The following is a 21,983-nucleotide window of genomic DNA, read 5'->3' as shown; positions in this document are numbered from 1 at the left end:
GGGTCTCTAGTGGGAAAAAGGGACAGACTGCGATGCCAAGGGGGTCGTCATCAGGCAGATGAGTGCCATGTGTATACACACGGGGGCGGGGGGGAGAGGGAGGGACACCAGGGCTCAAAACACGGTGACACAAAAGAAGTACCTTCGGTGCCCTCAGGAGCTGACTTGACACATCCCAGGAAAGAATCGGGGAGCCCGACGGGAGGTCAATAGGAACTTTCCAGATGCAGAAGAATGAAGAGGACAGAGGCCCAGACACCCAGGGACATGCGTGCGGTTGGAGCAGGAGGAGAGAATGGGGCAAAATGAGTCTCTGAAGTAAGACACCAAACCACCCGACGAGACACGGGAAGTGCAGAGAACAAACACCACCACATCCCGGCGCCCGGTCCCCCCAGCATCACGGGCCCACGACCCTCATCGTCCCGTATCCCGGCGCCCGGTCCCCGCAGCATCACGGGCCCACGACCCGCATCTGGAAAGCCAAGCTTGTGTGCAGGGGCCAATCTGTGGAGTTCACGGAAGATGAACACAGCTTGCCTGATATCCTAGGCTCCAAGACCTGACGACAAAGGCACAGGAAAGGATTAGAATCTGCCTGTTATTATTTGTATTAGTTCTCTTTATTTGTAGCAATCATTCACTCATTTAAACCTCAAAAACATCATCGTCTTTGTGGACATGAATTTTACATCTGCTTGATGCTGAAGGCTGGGGGCAGGAAGCCAGGTGCCCAAGGTCACAGGCAGGTGCGCGGGGCCTGGGCCGACACGGACTGATGCTGATGAGGAGAGCCACAGGCCCCGACGGCCGTCAAGGCTGTGCTCTCCCCTTGTGCAGAAAGGCAAAAGAGCATTCTGAAACACTGAAATAAATGGAAAACTGAGAATCAAAAGTTTAGCAAAATTAATTTAGGTGATTATTAGAGTTCTGCAGATCAGTACAATAAAACAGTAACAGCGTTCCTTGTGATTTTGATTAAAAACACACTCCTGAGTCTTTAGGCCGGGATCACCCGAAGGTTTCCTCCACATCTGAGCAACGCCTTGCCTTTATCTCAAGAGCAAAGCGCATCCTGGCAGAGACACCCTGATTTGAAGGCATCGTGGAACCAAGGTCATTTCTAGGGGACGTCATCTGAAATGCGTTAAGTTCCTTTAAACGGAAGACTTGCCCTTTATATGCTAATTATTTCAGTTCAAAGAACAAGCCCGCTGTTTAAAGGACAAGCAATGTTTGAGGAGATGTATATTAGAGACTTCGTGACTGAAACAGGCCCCCGGCTTGCGGGACGCTCGGCCCCCGCTGGCCGGGAGGAAATGACATTGGCTTCTGCTTCCTCAGTAATCATACCTGACACACTAATTTTTCTGTAGCAAATAGAAATGGGCAATGTTTAGGCGACATAAACGATTCTGAAATATGTACTCCCAATGTCACTTTCCCCTCTTGGAGTTTAATTCATGAAAAACTTTTGACCTCCTAATTTATAACTCAGAAGTGGAGTCAACGCCTTTATTGAAATTCAGCTCACGGTACCTTTATTAATTATAGATTTTAATGTGGCTTTAACATCTTGTGTCTCAACTTATTAGAAAAATATCTCTACTTTAGGAGACTATTTCTATGGATGAACTTGGGTGTTCTGCAGCTAATTAGAAAGTGGAAGATATGGGACCACGCTGCCTGGTCCTACGGGAACCCCACAGCTGCAGTTTTCCTTTGATTTTAGAAGCTGCCTTCATGCTGAATGTTTCAGATGAGAACTGTTCTGCCTTCGTGATGTGACTCCTTTTCCTTCAAGTTTTTAAAAATTCCAGTATAGGCACCTGGGGGTTCAGTTGGTTAAGCATCTGACTTCGGTTCAGATCATGATCTCACAGTTCATGAGTTCAAGCCTTGTGTCGGGCTCTGTGCTGACAGCTCAGACCCTGGAGCCTGCATTGGATTCTGTGTCTCCCTCTCTCTCTGCCCCTCCCCTGCTCATGCTTTGTCTCTCTCTCTCTCTCTCAAAACATGAATAACCATTTAAAAAAATTTTTAATCCCAGCATAGCTAACATGCAGTGTCGAATTGGTTTTGGACGCACAATACGCTGACCCAACAGTTCTACATGTGACTCAGGGCTCATCATCCTTATTCCCCCCACCTCCCAAACCCCTCCCCACTGGTAACCATCACTTTGTTCTCTATAGTGAAGAATCTATTTTTTGGTTTCTCTTTTTGTTGTTCATTTGCTTTTGTTTCTTAAATTCCACCTATGAGTGACATCATAGGGTGTTTTGGATCTGGCCCCTGAGGCAAGGGAAACAAAAGCAAAATTAAACTATTGGGATGTCATCCAAAGAAAAATCTTCCGCACAGAGAAGGAAACAATCAACAAAACAACAAGGCAAAGTACTGAATACGAGAGCATAATGTGGTTCTCAGCTTCCAAGAGTTTATTACACACACACCCCCACACCCACCCACCCACCCCCACACACACACACACCTTTTACTGAAAACATATGACATCTCCCTTGAGGCTAGCTTGCAGCCCCAGCTGACCCCTAGCCGTTACACACAGAAACAGAAACTCCTGTTCCCATGACCCGGAGGCTCAGCCCAGGTGGGTCCCCACACGGCGCGCTCAGCACAGTGGGTGCAACCGTGCTCTGGGTACACGCACGACGGGGGCTCTCACACTGAGCCCGCTTTGCTGGCAGTGGCTGCTTTGGATCCGGCCCTTCTCCGACTCTGCGGCCAGTGTGCTTCCCACCACGGTGAAGAGTGGCTGACACTTGGTCCTTCCTGCCTCGCTCTCGGGAAGTGCTGTGTCCACCGATGCCCAGGGCGTGTGAGCACCTCCACCCCCTCAATGCTGGTAGCACATGAGCATCACCGTCCCTTCAGGAGACGCTGGATGGGCCCAGGAGCCCCGATTCAGGGTCTGTGGTCAGCCTCAGGAACCCATAGGAATCATCTCAGGTCACCAAAGCAGCCACATCACAGACAGCTCTAGAAAGTAGAGCGGGAGCGAATTCTGGAACTTACAATCCGTGAAAAGCTGTGTGGTGTGCAAGGATGTGAGCATGAGATTCAGGCTGGGTTTGAGAATCATCATCCACTGGCTGCGTGACCTTGGCATTTAGATTTGAACTTTCTGAGCCTTGACTTTTTCATTGAAAACAGATGTAAAGTCCACATAAAAGGCTTAGCGCACGGTGAGCTCTGAATAGTCATTTGGGAGATTGTTTGGTCAAATGTCGCATCGGCACCGAGTTCCTGAAAATGGCAGTTTGTATCAGAAAACGTACAAAACCGTATTTTTTAAAGGTTTGAGCAGTCCCTGCTTTCAGAGAAAGACACTGATTTCTTTTCATTCTCAGTTAATACTTCATTTTCATTTGAAAGAATTCTAACGCCATACAGGCCTGCAGATTAATGAGACGGTTGTACATCCGTGTGGGTTGAATAGTGAGTTCTCATTACACATTGAATATCGAGATCCCACTTCTCTACCAAATCAAAGCAGCACTTCCAAAAATACTTCTGAGTGATAATGTTATTATCACTGGTTTTTATTTCCATTTTTGCCATGATTAGTTATCCTCGCGTTCTCTTTATTTTTAATATTCTAGCCACATCTTATAAGCAAAGGAATCTTAAGATGTGTTGGCTAACTTGTGGGCTTTGCTCTAAATGCCTGGGTTCAATCCCACCTCTTGAAGTTACTGAGTTGGTTTGGGCAAAGCACCTGGTCTTTCTGGGTTTGCTCTCACATCTCCTCATCAAGCTACAAAACGCTCAGAGTCTTGTCTAGCACAAAGCGATCACTCAAAAATGTCAGCCACAATTACAGGGAATAAAGGAAAACAAAAGTAATTTAGCAGTGGGTACTGAAGAGGGCACCTGTTGGGATGAGCACTGGGTGTTGTATGGAAACCGATTTGACAATAAATTTCATATTAAAAAAAAGAAGAATGTGACACAGGAAGGAAGGTCAGGGAAGAACTGTTTGTGGCTGCGAGTAAATTCATACAGCATTTATCCAACTCCCAACCACACAGAATGAAACACCATTATCAGGATTTAAATTTGGAAAAACTCACATGGCTTGACTTTCAGGGAGCTACAACTTATCATTTACAAATGCCCGGATTGGTACTGTAGAGATAGTAATGAATTCCAGCCAACAGTGCTTTCTGCATTCTCAACAACATTAAATACAAGGCGATATTTCGGAGGACAGATAAAATACAAAATGACAGTACCATGGATTAGACAGCAACACAGAAGGCTGGCTTGAAGAGACAACAGTGGAATCGCAGAAGTAAAATGGGTAAAAACAAGTGATGAGCAGGAGGCATACAGCCGAAAGCAAAATCAATATTGAAGACTGAAAGTACCGTTAGACTAAAACCCTTCAAATGATACCACTTTTATCATCATTATAACCAGCTTTTAAAGAAAGATTTTAAAATGAAAGGAGGTTTATAACAAATAGCATATGAGCAGCTATTCATAAGACAATACAAGGCTACTTTAGCCTAAAAAGGCCACGCCTGGACAATGCCTGTCCACGAGAACTGAAACCACGGAAGCCACATAATGTCCACCAAGGGGGGACGGATAAAGAGCATGTGGTGTGTGTGCACACGGGCGTAACTTCTCCTGTACAGTGAAGGCAACCCTGCCATGGGCAACAGCACGGATGAAGCTGGAGGGCGTCACGCTGGTGAAATGGGCCGAGAAGGACACATCTTGCGTGATTACACTTACACGGGTCCCTGGAGTCCTCAGACCTGCAGAAGCAGGGAGCGGAATGGTGGGCGCCAGGAAGTGGGGAGGGCGGGGGAGATGTGGTTCGGAGGGCGTGAACCTTCAGTTCTGCAAGATTCGTAAGTTCTAGAGGTGTGCTGTGTGATGGTGTGCCTGCAGTGACTACCCACTGGCTACCTAAGCAGTCATGAGTGAGTACTTACTGTATACATAAACATTCGTTAGAGAGTACGTACTGGGTACTTACCCATTCGTTAGGAAGGGGGTGCCTGGGTGGCTCAGTTGTGGAAGCATCAGACTCTTGATTTCAGCTCAGGTGATAATCTCATGGTCATGAGTTTGAGCCCCGTGTAGGGCTCTGTGCTGAGAGGGAGGAGCCTGCTTGGGATTTTCTCTCCCTTCCTCTCCCTGTGCCCCTCCCCCACTTATGCGGTCTCTGTCTCTTTCAAACTAGATAAACTTTAAAAAAAGCCATTGTATTTATTTTCAACGGTAACAATTAGAATATTCACGGAGGGGCGCCTGGGTGGCTCACTCGGTTGAGCTTCCGACTTCGGCTCAGGTCATGATCTCGCAGTCCATGAGTTCGAGCCCCGCATCGGGCTCTGTGCTGACAGCTCGGAGCCTGGAGCCTGCTTTGGATTCTGTGTCTCCCTCTCTCTGCCCCTCCTCCACTCGCACTCTGTCTCTCTCTGTCTCAGAAATAAACAAACATTGAAAAAATAATAATAATAATAAAAAAAGAATATTCATGGAAAAAAGATTCCACTTATACTAGAATAAAATACTCAGTTATCAAATGATGATATTAATAGAAGATGTACAAAAACTTTAGAGAGAAAAGAGTTTAAAGTTCTCAAAGACAAAAACCCTGAATATATGGGGATGTACACAATGGGTATAGATGAGAAGACATAACACAGTCCATATATCAATGGTCCCTAAATTAATCTAATGATAAGATGCGTTTTCCATCAAAATTCCAACAAGATGCTGAAAGAATGCTTCAACTGAATTTAATATCTGTATGGAGGTATGGTGGCTGGAGGCCAAAGCTTCGGGAGACCAAGAGTCAGACAGAAGATTCCCTACAAACAGCAGGAATTATAAGTGGCCTATCAACTTACACAATATGTCATGGATAAGAAAAGGAACAGGTGGTCAGCAAAAGGACACAGATGACCTAGACAGATGTAACAATAGTGTATGGATGTATGACAGAGTTGTCACACAGAACAAGGGGATAAAATGAGCTATTTAGGGGGGGCCTGGCGGCTCAGTCAGTTAAGCGTCGGACTCTTGATTTCGGCTCAGGTCATAATCTCACAGTCGTGGGTTCAAGCCACATGTTGGGCTCTGTGCTGACAGCACAGAGCCTGCTTGGGATTCTCTCTCTCTCTCTCTCTCTCTCTCTCTCTCTGTCCCTCCCCCTCTCTCAAAATAAATACCTTAAAAAATGAGCTATTTAAAAATAAATTCCATAAAAAAGAAGATACCACCAAAGTAGACATTAAGAGAGAATACTTACAACATACATCAAAGTATCACCAGCTTGTGCTTGAAACCCCACTTGCACAGCATGTTCGTTGGCCGGGCAGCAGACCAGGGGCATAAAAAACAGAATTTATTTTCTCACAGTTTGGAGGCTGAAACTCCAAGATCCAGGTAGGACTGGTTCCTTCTGAGGCCTCCTTCTTTGGCTTGTGGACGACTGTCTTCATTCACATGGAGACGTGTCTGTCTGTGTCCCTGTCTCCTTTCCTTATAGTGACCCCAGTCATGTTGATTGGGCCCCCAAACAGCCTGATTTAACTCACTTGCCTCTTTGAAGACCCTGTCTCCATTCTGAGGTACTGGGGGGCCCACTTCTACATGTGATTTTCACGGGGACAAAGTTCAGCTCATAATAATAGCAACAAGAAAGAGTCGACTCATTGAACCATGGACAACGCACAGAACACGGTAGTTTGTAATAAGGAAACGCACAGTTAATCCTCTGGAAAGGTGGTCAGCCTCGCTAATGTTTTGCATAAAACAGAACTCAAAAGAACCATGTGATGTTATTTCACGGGCCTAGGATTTGCCCACATGAACAGGTGTAAAGATGTGCACAAACGGGCACTTTTGCACGCCGAGGCAGATGCACAAATCGGTCAACGTGGTTTGGTCAACGTGCGGGAAGAACCTTGCAGAGGCGCTGACTCCACGAACCCACGTGTGTGATCCCCGCAGAGATCGTCACACGCAGACACTACTGAGGCAGGACGCCATACTGTTTGTGATGGAGAAACACTGGAGTCCACACAAATGCCCATCGGTAGAGCAAACACCACAACCCCTTCAGTGCCCACTGTGGGCGCGGGGCCTGGTGCCAGGTACACAGCGGTTGGGAACAATAAGCACTTTCCCACCCACGTAAAACTTACCGTCTGGCCAAGGTAAATATTCAGAAATTCTAGTCTGTCACTCCCCGGACAGACTGAGGTGCTGTCCTTCCCGCACCCACAAGGAGAGAAGGACCAGCCATGAGTGAGCCCAAGAAGCACCCCCATGAGTGTTCACCACACCCCCTCCCGGGCCGATGTGCTCAGGACTCAGCTCCTCACACACCTGTCCCATCGTGGCACGTGAGCACACACCTGGAGATCACGGGCCATAATGTCTTAACCCCGTAACCTCAGTGCCCACCGCGGGACTGGGAACCCGGGGTCCCACACGCTGGACAGGATGAGCAGGAAAACATCTACTCGTCAGCCGAGGCTGGAGGTTTGGGGCGAGGTGACCCAAGAATTCCAGTGAGAGGCGAAACAGGGAAAGCAACGGTGTGCTTCTTAAAGCAGGTGTGCAGTGCTGGCTTTGGTGACAGAGCAGTAGGAATGACTCCAGTGCACAGAGCGCATCGTTCAAGGTGCCCGGGACATGGGCGCTTGGAACACCTGAAGGAACAACTTCCAACAGACTCAAACACGACTCTAAAGGCTGTGTTTAATGTGACAAAGTGCTTCTAAAACACACTTGGATTAACTGCAGAATGACTCTAATAATTCTGTTTCTGCATTACATTTTCAGCTGAACTTTGTTCACTTGTCTAAAAATACCTTCCTCTGAAATCCACCTGTCATCTTCAGAATCTTCACATAAAACTTTTGAAGTGATAACGATAGTACGTGTTCTTATCAAAACCTTGAGCGAAAATGTAAGCCAAAAATATTTCACATTGTTTTTCCAATGATACCATATTTAGATACAAATTTGTTACTTATGCAACAAATATTTCTAGGATCCATTGTAAAAATATTTTTAATACTGAATTTTCTTTTTTAAGAAAATCCAAGTCAAAATAGAACATTTATTTTCCCACACCTCTATTCACATATGTAGCCTACACACTTCATTTAGAGCATAAACTATATATTACACACACATCAATAACTGTGTCGCCCTCTCTTCTTGACCTTTAAGGTCATGAGCCAGCGAAAGAAGTCATTACAAACGGCAGATGGGCAGTCTGTTGCTGCACTGAATCCAGTGAGGACAATATACACTGAAGGCTCGGAGGAACCCTGACAACCTGTACACACCCAACGCTGTGTGACACGAGTTACCCACTGGCTGCAGGGAGTTCTGGAAGGCAGCCTGAGAAATTTATGTGATGAGAGAAAAACACAACAGGGAGCTGCCCCCTGTTATACATGTGCCATTTTTAGAAACTTCAATCCTCCTAGTAGAAATATCTGGAGTCTTAAGGCTGCAACCACACACTGTGTTTTGTCTTAGCCCACTCAGGTGCACGACAAACTACCACACCCCCGGTCAGATACAGACTAGACATTCACGTCTCAGTGCTGGAGGCTGGGGGGCCCGGGTTGGAACACCCCTGCTGGGTGAGGATCCTTCCCCAGAGTCCTCACCATGTCTGCATGGGAGGGGCGGTGAGAGGGCTCCCGGGAGGGTGGAGCCTCCTGACCTGATCCCATGGCCCCACCTCCAACCACCAGCACCCAGGGCACTAGGATTTCAACACACGGATTTGGGGGATGCGAACATTCAGACCGTAACACGTTTCAACGACAAACTTTGATAGTGGAGAAAAACGCAGCAAACAAATGAAAACCCACCCAACACCCCACACACACACACGCACACACACGTGCACACACGTGCAGGCATATACGTGCATTCAGCACACATACACGTGCATACGCATGCACATGCACACACGTGCCCACAAAGCACACGTATGTACACTCACACCTGTGCACACACGTGTGTACATACATACACACGTGTGCACACACATTTTATTGAGGCCAAGGCTGTGCTGTAGGTTTCCTTAAAACTTAGATAAGAAATCACCTGCATTATTGTTTCTCCCTCCCCTTCCTCAAAAAAAATAGAGAAAAACTTACTACCTTTCATCCCTGATGAACACGCCAGGATGGGGCATTCCATTCGGGCAGGCATGTGGCTTTATCTGCAAGAACCATCTGTGTTTAGAATAAAATAGGTGACAAATGAAAATCTTAGGATCTATAATGTATGTATTTTTATAAATGGAAAGACCAGATTGTTCGTTGGTTTATTCATTCTATTTAAAAGATTTGTCTAAAAACGTCTTTATGAAAAGAAACTAAAACATCAGGGCTTTTTTTCTCATTTGAAAAGTAGCAGACACACACCTCTGCTACCAGCTACATGGAGTGACTGGGCCAAGCTTCATCTTGGGACATAAACATCCAGAAAATGGGACGGAATATTTGAAATCGGTGTCCTCGGGTGCCAGAAGTCAGGCAGCAGAGGGCTGGCCCCAGACAGAGAGAAGGAATGATGTCACGCTGGGCCCCTGCGGTGGCTGTGGGAGCAAATCCTCGGGGTAGGATGTTGGATTAAGAAAACTTTAGGAAAAAGTAAGACAGTAATCATCAAAGTTGAGTTTTGGTAAGGTGACGTCCCCCTCAGACGCTACCACGGGCTCAAGAATGAAGTCTTGTCATTCATGGACGCGGATGGTGTAGTCAGTGTGTGACTGACCCGTGTCTACCCTGCACGAGGACGGGAGCCCGGGGGCCGCGAGGCTGCAGAAGGGAGGGGGTTTCACCGCAGAAATCACTGCAGCTCTGCCCTCTCGCACCCAGTGTGGCCACCCGGAGGCAGAACTCTTCTTCCCGGTGAATTTCACGTGAAAACAGAAGAGGAGCTCTGGGTCTGCTGTCGAGACTTAGTGTGGAACTTGCCTGGCTCGCCCCCCCCCCCCCAACCCCCCCAAAAACGCTTTCTTGCCAGGACGTCGGACGGCGTCTGATGGTCATCTGCTGAGGCTCTGGGCAGGGTAAGCGTTGGGGGTCCTTCCTCGCTGCTTAGGTCTCCGTGGCCCAGTCGGGGCCCAGTGTGAACGTGCGTGTCCGCGGTGCCGGCGGCGCCTCCCCGCCCCCGCCCCAAAGGACCTCTGTGCCTGTTCTGTGTTCTGGGAGTTTTTATCACTTACCCAGCCCTTCCTCTGCCTGCCAAGGGGCAGAAACTTGCTTTTGGAGTCAGAGGCCGGCGAGCAGGGGGCCTCATCCCGGGCCGCTGACCGGGTGGCACGTGGTGGCGCATGACCCCGGGATGGGCGGGGTGCCGCAGCTGGGCTGAGGGCGTCTGCCTTAGACAAGAGCGGACCAGGTTTCCCTTTGTGGGGGAGGGAGAAAAGGACACCGGTGCGCTTCTGGTGGGCGGCGGTGAGGCCACCGAGTCAGCAAATCCGTGTCACCTCTCCCCGTGCACGGAGTGGCCAGGCCACCGAGCAGGCCAGCCGTGCGGCGCACAGAGGGTGACGCGGCTTCGGCGGCCGGCGGCCACCACGCGGGGCGGGCTTGCCCTTACAGCAGCTGACGTCACTTCCTGATGCCGTGGCACCGCCCACCCGCTGACCGCAGACGTCCCTTCCCGACGCTGCAGTGCCGTCTACCCGCTGACCACTGACGTCCCCTCCCGGATGCTGTAGCACCGCCCACCCATCCGGCTGACCGCTGACGTCACCTTCCCGACGCTGTAGCACCGCCTCCCCGCTGACCGCCGACGTCACCTTCCCGGGGCCAGGGCGCCACCCACCCGCTGACCAATGACGTTACCTTCCCGAGGCCCACCCGCTGACAGCTGAAGTCACCTTCCCGACCCTGTATTGCTGCCTACCCGCTGACCGCTGAGGTCACCTTCCTGAGGCCACGGCGCCACCCACCCGCTGACCGCTGACGTCCCCTTCCTGAGGCCACGGCGCCACCCACCCGCTGACCGCTGACGTCATCTTCCCGACGCTGTAGCACCACCCACCCGGCTGACCACAAGCCTTCTGCCGCCCCCTCACCCCTCGTGCGTGCAGCACGGTTTGGGTATATTCACACTCAGGTACCTAACACACGAGCTGCCGTGCACGGAGCTCAAGGATCGTATTTCTTGATGAAATTCTAATCTGCTTGCACCCCTTCTCCATTAGCTCGCTGGCTTGCTCTGTGTCGATGGCCCGTCCCGTGTTCCTGAAAACCCCTGCTGGGTGACGTCCTCTTCTGTCGTCCTTGTTTGCAGGGTAGTAAGCCTTTCCAAAGTGTTGTCTGGACGGGGGGGTAATAACACTGTTCTACCTCCTCTGGACAAACATGAAATATTCGGTCATCTGAAAATACCTTCCAAGTTGTCCCGTAACAGGATTCCACGGCATCTTTGCACAAGGGAAAATGGGAAAGAAATAAAGGATTACTCAGTAGACACTGCCAAGTGGCTTTCTTTTAAACCTAATGATGAGAGGGGTTTTTTTAATTTTGTAAGGAATATAATGATTTGGTAAAAATGTCTTTTACAACTTACAATGAAAATACGGTGAGCATTTATTCTGTTAGTATTTTCACAAAACATTAGAAGTCCTCACTGTCACTGAAGTGTGCCATATGAGTATGGATTTCAGGAGTTTGGGCATAAAATTCCTCAGTTTTTCTCTTAGAGCTTAGAGTTTGTTTTAACTTGTTCTAAGAAATACTCACACAATGCTGAAGTGCATAGATTTCAACAATCGCGGAATTATTTTCCCTGAAACCACCCAGAACATTATTGTAACAATTCTTCATGAAAAACCAGTATGATTAACCTTTCAATTTATCTCTAACTATGGAGGATGCATATTTCAAAACAGGCTCTGGACCTTCTTTTGTCCTGTGAAACTAGCAGTATTTCATGGAAAATACGCGATGCAATCAGTGGATGTCTACTTTGGGCCATGATTTCTACTTATGAAAAAATATAGTGAATTCAGCATGGTTCTTGAAAGCATTTTGAAAAGTTCTTTTTTCCTGGAAAAAAAAAATCTCATAAATACGAGTAATCTCTCTTTCCATTAGTACAGCATGACATTTATCTTTGTAGGTATAAAAACATGAATCAGCTGGCAACATATTTCTCAGGCAAGACTGCAGCCGTTTTATTAGCGGGTCATTAACTGGAACTGTGGAGAGAGCTGAGTCATCACGGACCGTGACAGGAGCCGGAACCTGCATTCTTGTCGCGCAGTGCAGCACGAGGTCCTCGTCATATATGTAGTTACCTACTTGTTCCGCTTTCATCGAAACAGCGACTGGTAAGTGTCCTTCTTGGCATTGGGGATGAGGGTGTTTAGTTACTTAGGCAAAGTGAAAAAACATGGCAATGGTTTTGTTATCTGTGAAGGAAAATATCTTCTGACATTCAAAACTAGTCTTTGTGGGGGTGAGGGATCTTCTGGGGCTTGGTGCTTGTAGATCCTTTTCCTGCAAATGAACTTCAGATATATTTTAAAAGACCCTTCAACCAAAAGCCACATATGCACGCTGGTGCCTGTCAGAGAAATGAGGCAAAGAAAGCCCGATTCGTACCTCAAGAGTCGCAGTCCTTATGGGGAAACAAAATGTTCACACGCTAAGTATTACAGGACAAGATATATAATAAAGGCGGTGGTTCTGCTCAGCCCTGCAAAGTGGAGTCATGTATGTTTCCCTGACATTTTTACTGACCATGGAGAAATTGTGCCTCCTACAGGTACAACCCGAAGTCCCTGACAGATGATTGAGAGATGACAGACAGATGATCGATAGAGGATAGACAGATGAGAGATGACAGATGATAGATGATTGACAGGTGAGAGATGACAGATAGATGATAGATAACAGATGATCGAGGGCCGATTAGGTGGCTGGATGGATGCAGACAGACGTGGACACTGAGACACTAGTACAGGCACCTGGCGGGAAGTTCAACCAGTTCTGTGTCTTTTGTCGCCTCACAACTGACGGGCACAGTGACTGGGATTTAAGCCCAGGCCTCCCAACTTGGAATCCCATTGCCAGTCTTACTCCTGCTGGGCAAGCTCTGGGACTAGGGTCTTCCTCCCTCCCGCCCCCCTCCTCCCCACACCCTCGCAGCCCCCATGTCCCCTCAGATTCGGGCTCCCTCCCTCCTAACTTTGCTCCTCCTACACCTCCTCCTTCCCCTCTTCCTTTTCCCTCCCTCCTGCCTCCTCCCCCTGCACCCCTGATTTTCAAAGCTGACATCACTTCGCCAGGAGATCCATGCAAAGGAATCTGAGGACACAACCACATCCTTGCACGCCCAACGCGGTCGGCCCTGGGCTCTCTGTTTTCCAAGTTCGGACTCCAGCGTCAGACCCCAGGCCCCCTTCTGGGCCGTGCCACATCCGGTCCAGGTGGCGTGTCTGCCCTGTGGGTGGCGCCGGGGACAGGGAGCAGCAGAGGCACATCTGTTCCTCTGCCTCGAAGCCTCATTTTCACCCCCTACGACTTCACCTCCGCAGCCCTGGACGGCTACAGAGTCCAGCTCAGACACGCAGCCTCGGTTTCACAGGCGACCCACAGACAAGTGTGCGGTGTTTGGGGCCACAAGTCGGTGTATGGGATCAGCGCGCCCTCCTCCTGTGCTGGCTGAAGTTCAGGAGCTCCCTGTATAAGTGCCCTTGAAGAAAGCCCCACGAGGACAAAGAAGGATAACGTGCTTCCGCAACACCGCGAGCAGGGCCTGTGCTGGGGCATTGATCCCCCCGAGACGGTCAGCCGAGCGCAAACAAAGCCGTCGGCCCTGCGCCTCTGCAACCAGGCCGGTCCACACCCGGAGAGGCGTTGGCTGTTTTTCCAGCACAAGATTCATGTCGCCTTCGGGCACCCCCCCAACGAAACGTCCACGAGGGCCCGACACCAGGCATGGAACCCGCGTCTTCGCTACCTCTCAGCGACACTTCTCGCACCGGGACTGAGGCTGCTTGGGGTTCGCGGGGCCAGCGAACTGGGAGCAGGACTCCCGCTTGTGCTTTCCGAGAGGCTGGAGCCAGACCTGGGCGGGCACGCGGCAGGGCTGGGCCTCCAGGAGCTGCTTCCCCTAAACACAGCCTTCCTCGCCCGCCTCCTCCTCCCCCTCCCCCTCCCCCCCCCCCCCCCTCCCCCTCCCCTTACCCCTCCCCCTCCCCTTGCCCCTCCCCCTCCCCTTCCTCCCCCCCCCCCCCCCCTCTTCCGTCGGTCCCCGCTGAGCACACCCGCAACAGGCCGCAGTGAGAGCGGTCCCGACCCCACAGTCACGTGGCAGAGAAGCGCTCCTTTTGCAAATTACCCGGAATGGAGCAAATGCGAGGTCACGCAGGGCCCACCTCCTGACGCCACCATCTTAATTAGCTCTTGCAGACCCGACGCCTGGGGAACAGGTGTTAGGACTTCCACGCAAGAGTCCGGGAGACGCTCGGCACGTCACAAGGGCCGGCCGTGAGTTGAGATTTGACGGAAGGAGGCCTTGGATGGGACCCATGTGGGCTTTCAGAAAGAGCAGGAGGTAGTTTCACGGAACGTCCCCGAGAATGGTCAGTGCGTGCCCGTCACACGCCCGCAGCAGAGGGGCCGGGAGAGGCCTGGCCTCACGGAAGCTGCGTCCGGGTCGGGGCCTAGGAGGACGTAAGGGGGGTGGTGGCGTGAGGCCGCCCGGCCTCTGGGGAGGATGCCGGGGGGCCCCCCCGGAGGCAGGCGGAGGAGCAGGGACCCGCCGTCATTGCGGAGACGAGCCGGCAACCGCCCCCGGAGGGACCGGGTCCAGCTCCGCGCGCCTGGGGCCAGGGCCGGCCCGGCCAGGACAGAGAGGCCTCCGGGAGCCGAGGGCAGGGCCCACCGGAGCCTGGCTCCAGACGCTGCCCTCGCTGCACGTTTCCCCGGGCGCAGCCTGCCAGCTCGGAGCGGATGGCCGGCCTGGGTCTGCCGGGGCAGAAGGGCCACTTCCTGCAGGGAGACTCGCCCGAGCCACCCGCACATGCCACCTAGAACGCGGGCCTCTGCGAATCCAGGATGGCTGGATTTTGATGAGGATGAACTCCGCACTTCCCCCTACTTTCAGAAGTGGAAAACGTATGGGCCTCTCAGAAATACCTCCTGTAGGTTAGGTTATTGGTCACGTTCAGGTATATCTGTGATCTTTAACATCCGTGTGGGTGTGGCGTGGCCACAAACGAGGTATCCTCACTGTGGCCTCACCATCCCCCACCCAGGGGATTCCAGTCCTCTTCCTATCCAAGGCACAAAGCCCAAATCTTTAGCTGTTCCTCCCTTCTGTCAAGAAAAATGACGTCTAGATTCTAAGTTGTCTGACTGCGCACGCTTTCCCCTCGGTCCCTCGGTTCCTCGGTCCCTCGGTCCCTCGGTCCCAGAGGAGCAGGGCACTGGCTCAGGCTCCCGGGTGCCACCGGCCCTCCCCCTCCTCTCTGTGGGTCTGGTCCTGGCTTCACTTCGAGACCTCTCCCAACCCCAGGCTCAAACCCCAAGCTTTAACGCATCCTTTATTTTCTTTTATTTTCTGTAACGTTTACAATATTTATCACACTCTGGTAAATGAGTATTTGTAGTTATCATAATTATAATTATTATATAGTCATTGGGTTATATAGTTATTATAGTTGTTGAGGGAAGTGTCATCCTAACATAAACCCCACGTTCAAGAGTTACCGTGTCTCACTTTTCCAACAGATCACCTGTGGACATCACTTCCCCTGGTAACTGGTCCCGGGCGCTGGCAGTAGGGACTCCAACCTTTGGACTCAGTGAAGGAGCCTCAGAGAACGATGTGGTTCTCCTGTGGATCCTTGGTTCTGGAAATGAAGTGCCTCGGGACTCAGTTTATTTGTGGAATGAAGCATTCAACTAAATGAAGGTAAAAATAGGGAACCCTACAAGCTTTCTGCATATAAGATACAAGAACAGTTTTTTTCAGTGCACCTGTGCCTGGCACATTTTCCTAGGGACACCCCAGTCCTCCTGTTTGCCTCCAGGGTCGTTGGTCACTCTGTGTGACATTCAGCTGGTCCCCAGGTAGTTCTCCCAGATGTTACACATGCAGCTGGTCTCAATTCCTGTGTTTCCACGTGACATTTTCATATTATTTGAAGACTCTTGACTTGGACCGAGTTAGCATAAACCTCACCGGGTTTACTGTTGTGACACATGCACTTGTGTGTTGCTGGGCCATGTGTTTCCCTGTATAACCCGCCTGGTTTTTCACAGCCAGAGATGGGTGTAGTTAAAGCGCTCCAAATCGCAGACCTCCAAGAATTGATGTACCTTTTTGATACATCTCCCTCCTGACAGGTCTACTTTTTTTCCACCTGGGCCAAATGGTAATGTAGTTTGGCTGATTTTCATGTGCTTGGACAGCTCTCCCCGGAGATCCCCATGCAGCTTGGACGACTGTCCCCAGAGACCCCAGTGCAGCCCGGACAGCTGTCCCCGGAAGCCCCAGTGCAGAATTAGGGTTTTCCTTGGAGAGTCTTGCTAATCCTGTTCACTCACTTTCATGAACAGTTTTATGTTAGGACATGAACAGTACGTTTATCCAGTTTTCGGGAAACACAAAGCCAAGAAGCCTAGTCTATGTCAAGTGATAGTCCTGGCTCATGACCACTGCAGAGATGAGATCAAGGGGGCAAAACGGATGAAATGAAATAACAGAAATGTCAAACCTACATTTGCATTGGAAACACACACGTACAGAGTGAGGAAGAGTGGGTTAGATCATATTTCAGCTAAAGGATTTTTGGGATTTTAATTGGGATCAATACAATAAGTGACACTGTAGCCAGAAATGGGTAGTACCAGGTCCCCTCCATCGACTCACATGTGGAAATGGAAAAGTCGGGAGATCCTGGCACCCAACACTGATCAGTGAAGCTTTCAGCAAAATAGCTAAATAGAGACACAGATAAAAACACTCTGAAGAGCACTCAGCACAGAGCGTTGGGCAACCATCTCAGGCATCAGCTAGAAATTACAGCATTTTTGATATTTCACATCCTTGTTATGAATACTTTATCATGGGAGGTGGAAATGCTGTGTGTCTCGAAATAATGTGAAGCGATCAGATGAACTAGGTTTTCGTCGATGACTGGCCGCTCCCCAAGGCGGGATGGGCTTACAGATGGCAGTTACAAGTGGTGTCATGGGGCAAGGAAAACCGTCTCCGCCAGGAGCAGGAGGCTGTTGGGTCCCACACACCTGGAGGCTCACATGCCTGGCTGAACCAACAGCTGGAAGAGAAGTTAGGGAAGAAATCCTACAACTTTTAGGGCTTCTTGTAAAAGAGATTCAGTGATTATTTGATTCAATAACCTTGTATGTATTTTAGTAACTTTGTACTTTGGGACAACATTCAGAGCTTTGAGAGCTAGCTGCCTGTGAAAACGGAGATAAAACAGACCAGGAGCCAGGCAACGGTCCTCAATAAGTTTCATCAGAACCCAGAGGTATAAATGCTTGGAAGTGGCAAGTTTGTAAATATTTGGCTCAAATAATCTTTTTAGATCATGTTTAGTAAGTCTTGATGTGTTTCGGTTGTGTTATGTCTGAAGATGTATTTCTTCTGTAGCTTCTACGGCCAGGGCGAGTCCAGCGCTATTTTCTTTGAGAAAGCAAACACAACTGCATCATCCCTTTGTCTCTGATGTTCTAAATGTTTCTTTAGAGCCTTTTCTTGGAGGATGGTCAGTGCCTACCACGTGAAAATGTCCGGTGTTCTCGAGTGTGTAAGCATCCATCTGTGTGTGGGTTCTGCTTAGTAGATTGCTTCCGTTAAAAGATTTGCCTGATAAGCTCTTAAGTCGTAAGCATGCCGGTGTCTTCTGCTTCTAGTCAGTTGATTTAAGTGAATCTTAATCAAGATCCTCAAATCTCGTTCAGTAAAACGAATGAACCCACAAAGCTAGTATCTGGCCGTCACCTACAAGTTCGGAGTGGATGTACGTCTGCACACCCGTGCGTATTAATCTAACCTGTGGGAGGAGGAGGTCCGTGGTCCAGAGAGCCTGATTTAACTCCGGTAATTTCCCCCACGTAGCGTCTTGGTGTGAAGGGCTGCAGGAAACACACCATGATTTTTATACTTTAGGAGGAAAGGTGGCTTTCACAACGTGTCAGAATCTTTCAGTGCAACGAACGGAGTCTGTGCACTCAGAAAACCTGTTTTGGATTTCTGATCCTTAGAAGGGGTTACTCTTGAAACACTGGAGTAACCGTGGCCGCTAGCAGGTGCTTTAACAACCGAAGTCTGAAAGTTCGGCAGCAGACTGTGGGGTACGTCCTGGCTCCCAGGGGACTGGTCGCCCCGGGGAAGACCAAAAGCATCGCCTGGGACGCTGGGGGGCGGGCGCTAGGACCGCCCCTCTGACGCTGCTGCTGGCTTGGGGGCTGTCTCCAGACCTCCTGTGATTATCTTCTCAGACTGTGATCCCGAGTCTCGGTCACCAGAAACCGTTGGAAACATCAAGAAGCCATGAATGAGGACTGGCTCAATCACGGACTGGCTGCCTCATTCCCTCCAATTCTGCTTGCAGACCCAAGAATGTGTTTCCGTTCCTACTGCATTATAAAGAAGCAGGAGAAAACTAGTTTCCTGTCCTGCACACGTTAATGTTCTTTAGGTCGTTTTCAAGGATGACGCCGTGTCTTCATTAAGCTACTGGCAGAGAGACTGACCAAAAGCACCTTGGTTTGCATCTCAGTAGATGAAAACATGCCTGCAGGTGGAGATTTGTGTAGGCCGACCACGTGCGGACTCACCGCTTATGTCACCTGTCCCCCAAAGGCCCAGGAGCGCCCAGACTTCCCTTCGTCCTCAAGTTTGCCACTTGGTAAGGCTGTGTCTTCAACACCATCACCCAGACAAAGATTTCTTGTACCCGCCTACACTCTCCTGCAGCATCACAGACCCATCATTATGACCTGGCATGTGCCAGCCAGCGCTCACTGGACGATGACACCCCTGTGCCCTGCCTCACGGCCCACAGGCCCTTGGGGACAGAGAGCAGGCAGTGCCGACCGAGGATAAGACAGACAAGGTCTACACGGTGAAGTGCTGCTTTCCTTAAGAGAAAGGAAGAAACAGAAATGAAAGTCGCTCGTGTGTTCAGAGGTCCCCTGAGAAGCCAGGACCAGAATACCTACAGCCACATGTGAGTCAGATGCACCCCTACAGACACAGTGTCAGCCGCCCAGTGACCCAGTCTTACCTCCCCCCAAGGGCTCCACCGAGTGACCCATGTCGGGACTTCTCAGGGACCGAGGGGTCCATGATCCCTCTGATGAGGCAGGACGGTGCCTGGTCCCCGGCCATTCACAACATGGAGACACAGCCATGGCCCCCACTCTGCACATCTCCTGCAGATCCTGACATCCCGCTGTCCTTTGGATTCTGTAGCCCTGCCTCAGTCCCTCCGGCACTGCCCTCCCGTGCTCCGGGTCCCCAAAGCTTCCATGCAAAGTTCTGTGGCTTCCATGGGATGTTCCCTGGGGCCACACAGCCCCGGCACCTTCTCCATGCACAGGCACGGTGCCCTGCGGGAGCCCTAGCAACGCCCCACAACGCACGCCTTTCGTCCGGTTTCTCTTACACAACTGACTTTAATAGCCAGCAGAGAAGACTCTTCGGCAAGCACTGAAACCCGACCGATGTGCACTGTCTACGTGGGGTCTCAGGATGTGTGTGGCACGAAAGCCAACAATGAGGGTAACACACCGCCAGTGTTTCGGTGTGGGAATCAGAGCCGTTGCAAAACTTGCAACGCTTGTCGCTGAGATTTTCAAACAGATTTTCTCCTTTTCAGATTAATTAAATAATGTATCTCCTTTAAAGGACTTGCTACCATATTTGTCTTTTGTCGGTTTAGACAGAGGACCACGGCAGAGGACGTGCACGCGGTCACGTTAAGGAAACAGCAACTTCGGGCGCCGGCTTCCTAAAGCGGGACGCGTTTTGTACCTGGCTCGGAAACTCCTCTCTGGAGGAGGCCTTCTCCATCTCCGTCTTCATGAGGTGTTCTAAAGGTTTTCTTCCAAACTTTCCATGTTTTTTAGTTCCCTTTATATCTCTGTCTCTTGTTGTTTACCGTAAGCTTACTTGACACGCTTGTATGATTTTATAGTAACCGTTCAAACTGTGCTTTATGTACACGAGCGAATGTACCTTGTATGACATTTAGGATGCTTGGCGTCAGGTCCTGACTCGGCACCGTGTTGTCTGCAGACAACAGCTCCCGGCCAGTTCCAGCCGTGGCCGTGTCTGCACGGCCTTCAAGTTGAGAACGATTCATCCTCATCGCCTTCTGACGCCTCACCACTGACCCCACACACAGACACCCACATTTATGGCCACAGTTTCTGCTGGAGTCCGGGATTAGGCGCTCGGGATCTCGCAGGCTTCTCCCAGGGGGTCGGCCGGGCTGCGTCCTCATCCGCGGGCTCACCGGGGGGACCATGTCCAAGTGACGCAGGTGTAGGTGGAATCCAGTCCTGCTGCTGGGAACCACGGGCCCTCGGTCTCTGGCTGTCTGCGTCCTGAACACGCCGAGACCTCCACAGGCAGGTCATGTCATGGGTATTTCTTCATGGCCAAGGCAAGAGGGAGAGACCCTGCGGAGGTGTCCTGTAACATGGAGTGCTCACTGGAGCGATCGATGGCTTGTCACCTCTGCCGTATCCTCCAGGTTGGAAGCAAGCCACAAGTCCCACCCACGATGGGCCATGGGGTTCCTCCAAGGACATCAACATGGGAGGCAGGACCATCACGGGCACTTTATAGTTTCCTGGATGCACCTCCTTACTCTTTCAAAGGTGGTAAACATTTTTAATTCAATCGAAAAGGATAATGTGACAGATACTTCATATATGGCCCATAAAGCCCACAATATTAGTATTGGGCATTTTACAGAAACTATTTGCACACCCCAGACTTCATGGGCTATGCTGGGTGTGCAAACGCAGTGTAGTGAACGTGCCCTGGTGTCCCCATGTCAGTTATGAGGAAGAGGAAGAGAAGACAGGAAGTCAGAAGCTTTGTTCTTTGTGTTGTGTTGTCCATATCATCAGACTGTGTTAACATACACAACAGCTGTGTGTGAAGCCAAAGCTGAAGGAAAAAAGACATATGATCCCGGTACTTTGTGATGACATTCACTTTCCCTTTCCTTTGTCACCTGAGGCTCTCCCCCTGCCAACCTTCCCTTGTCCCGACCCATAGGCTCTCCACCTGCTGAACTTTTTTTTTTTTAATGTTTATTTATTTTGGGGACAGAGAGACAGAGCGTGAACAGGGGAGGGGCAGAGAGAGGGAGACACAGAATCTGAAACAGGCTGCAGGCTCTGAGCTGTCAGAACAGAGTCCGATGCGGGGCTCGAACCCACGAACCGTGAGATCATGACCTGAGCCGAAGTCGGATGCCCAACCAACTGAGCCATTCAGGCGCCCCCTGCGGAACTTCTGTTGCTGGTTCACTGCACGCCTTTGCCCTCGACAGCCAACTCAAGATTGAATTTCAAGTCGTTGAGATTTTCCTTCTGGAAACTTCCCTCCCAGTCCCCAAAGCCCGAGTGACAAGTTCTTCCCACAGCCTCTAATGGTTGTGAAACGTGTCCTTACTTTTCCCTGTCCCTTTCTGTGCTGAATACACCAACAATGAGCAAGAATTGTGTCTTTATTGTTTATTGCTGTGTCTACAACTCACATCAGAGAATGTGAATATGTGTGCATGCATGTGCACATGTGTAAGTGTGTGAGAGTGTTGCACATGTGATGGTGTGTGCAGGCGTGTGTGAGACTAAGTAGTCACGTGTGTGTGTGCATGTGCGTGTGTATGTGTGCATGCATGTGAGTGTGTGTATGTGTGAGTGTGCATATGTGTAGGCATGTGT

At 50.2% G+C, this 21,983-nt stretch overlaps 2 long non-coding RNA genes across 3 annotated transcripts; one reads left to right on the top strand and one right to left on the bottom strand.

Moving 5' to 3' along the window:
* Positions 1-605: 605 nt before the first annotated feature.
* Positions 606-10,601, bottom strand: LOC122216674. Of its 2 annotated transcripts, none has more exons than XR_006201035.1 (3): positions 10,250-10,601; positions 9,177-9,238; positions 606-865 (listed from the first exon to the last, which is right to left on the bottom strand). It is a non-coding gene; the product is annotated as an uncharacterized LOC122216674 (long non-coding RNA). The 2 variants fall into 2 exon arrangements; XR_006201034.1 differs by lacking the exon at positions 606-865 and adding an exon at positions 6,195-7,947.
* A 191-nt stretch (positions 10,602-10,792) lies between these two features.
* On the top strand, positions 10,793-21,373 carry LOC122216673. The gene is made up of 4 exons (XR_006201033.1): positions 10,793-11,148; positions 12,157-12,367; positions 15,777-15,960; positions 19,964-21,373. It is a non-coding gene; the product is annotated as an uncharacterized LOC122216673 (long non-coding RNA).
* Positions 21,374-21,983: the final 610 nt, after the last annotated feature.

The sequence above is a fragment of the Panthera leo genome, chromosome A3, assembly GCF_018350215.1.
Source record: "Panthera leo isolate Ple1 chromosome A3, P.leo_Ple1_pat1.1, whole genome shotgun sequence".
NCBI lineage: Eukaryota > Metazoa > Chordata > Mammalia > Carnivora > Felidae > Panthera > Panthera leo.
Note: the sequence above shows the minus strand (reverse complement) of the source record. Positions and strands in the feature narration are given on the sequence as shown.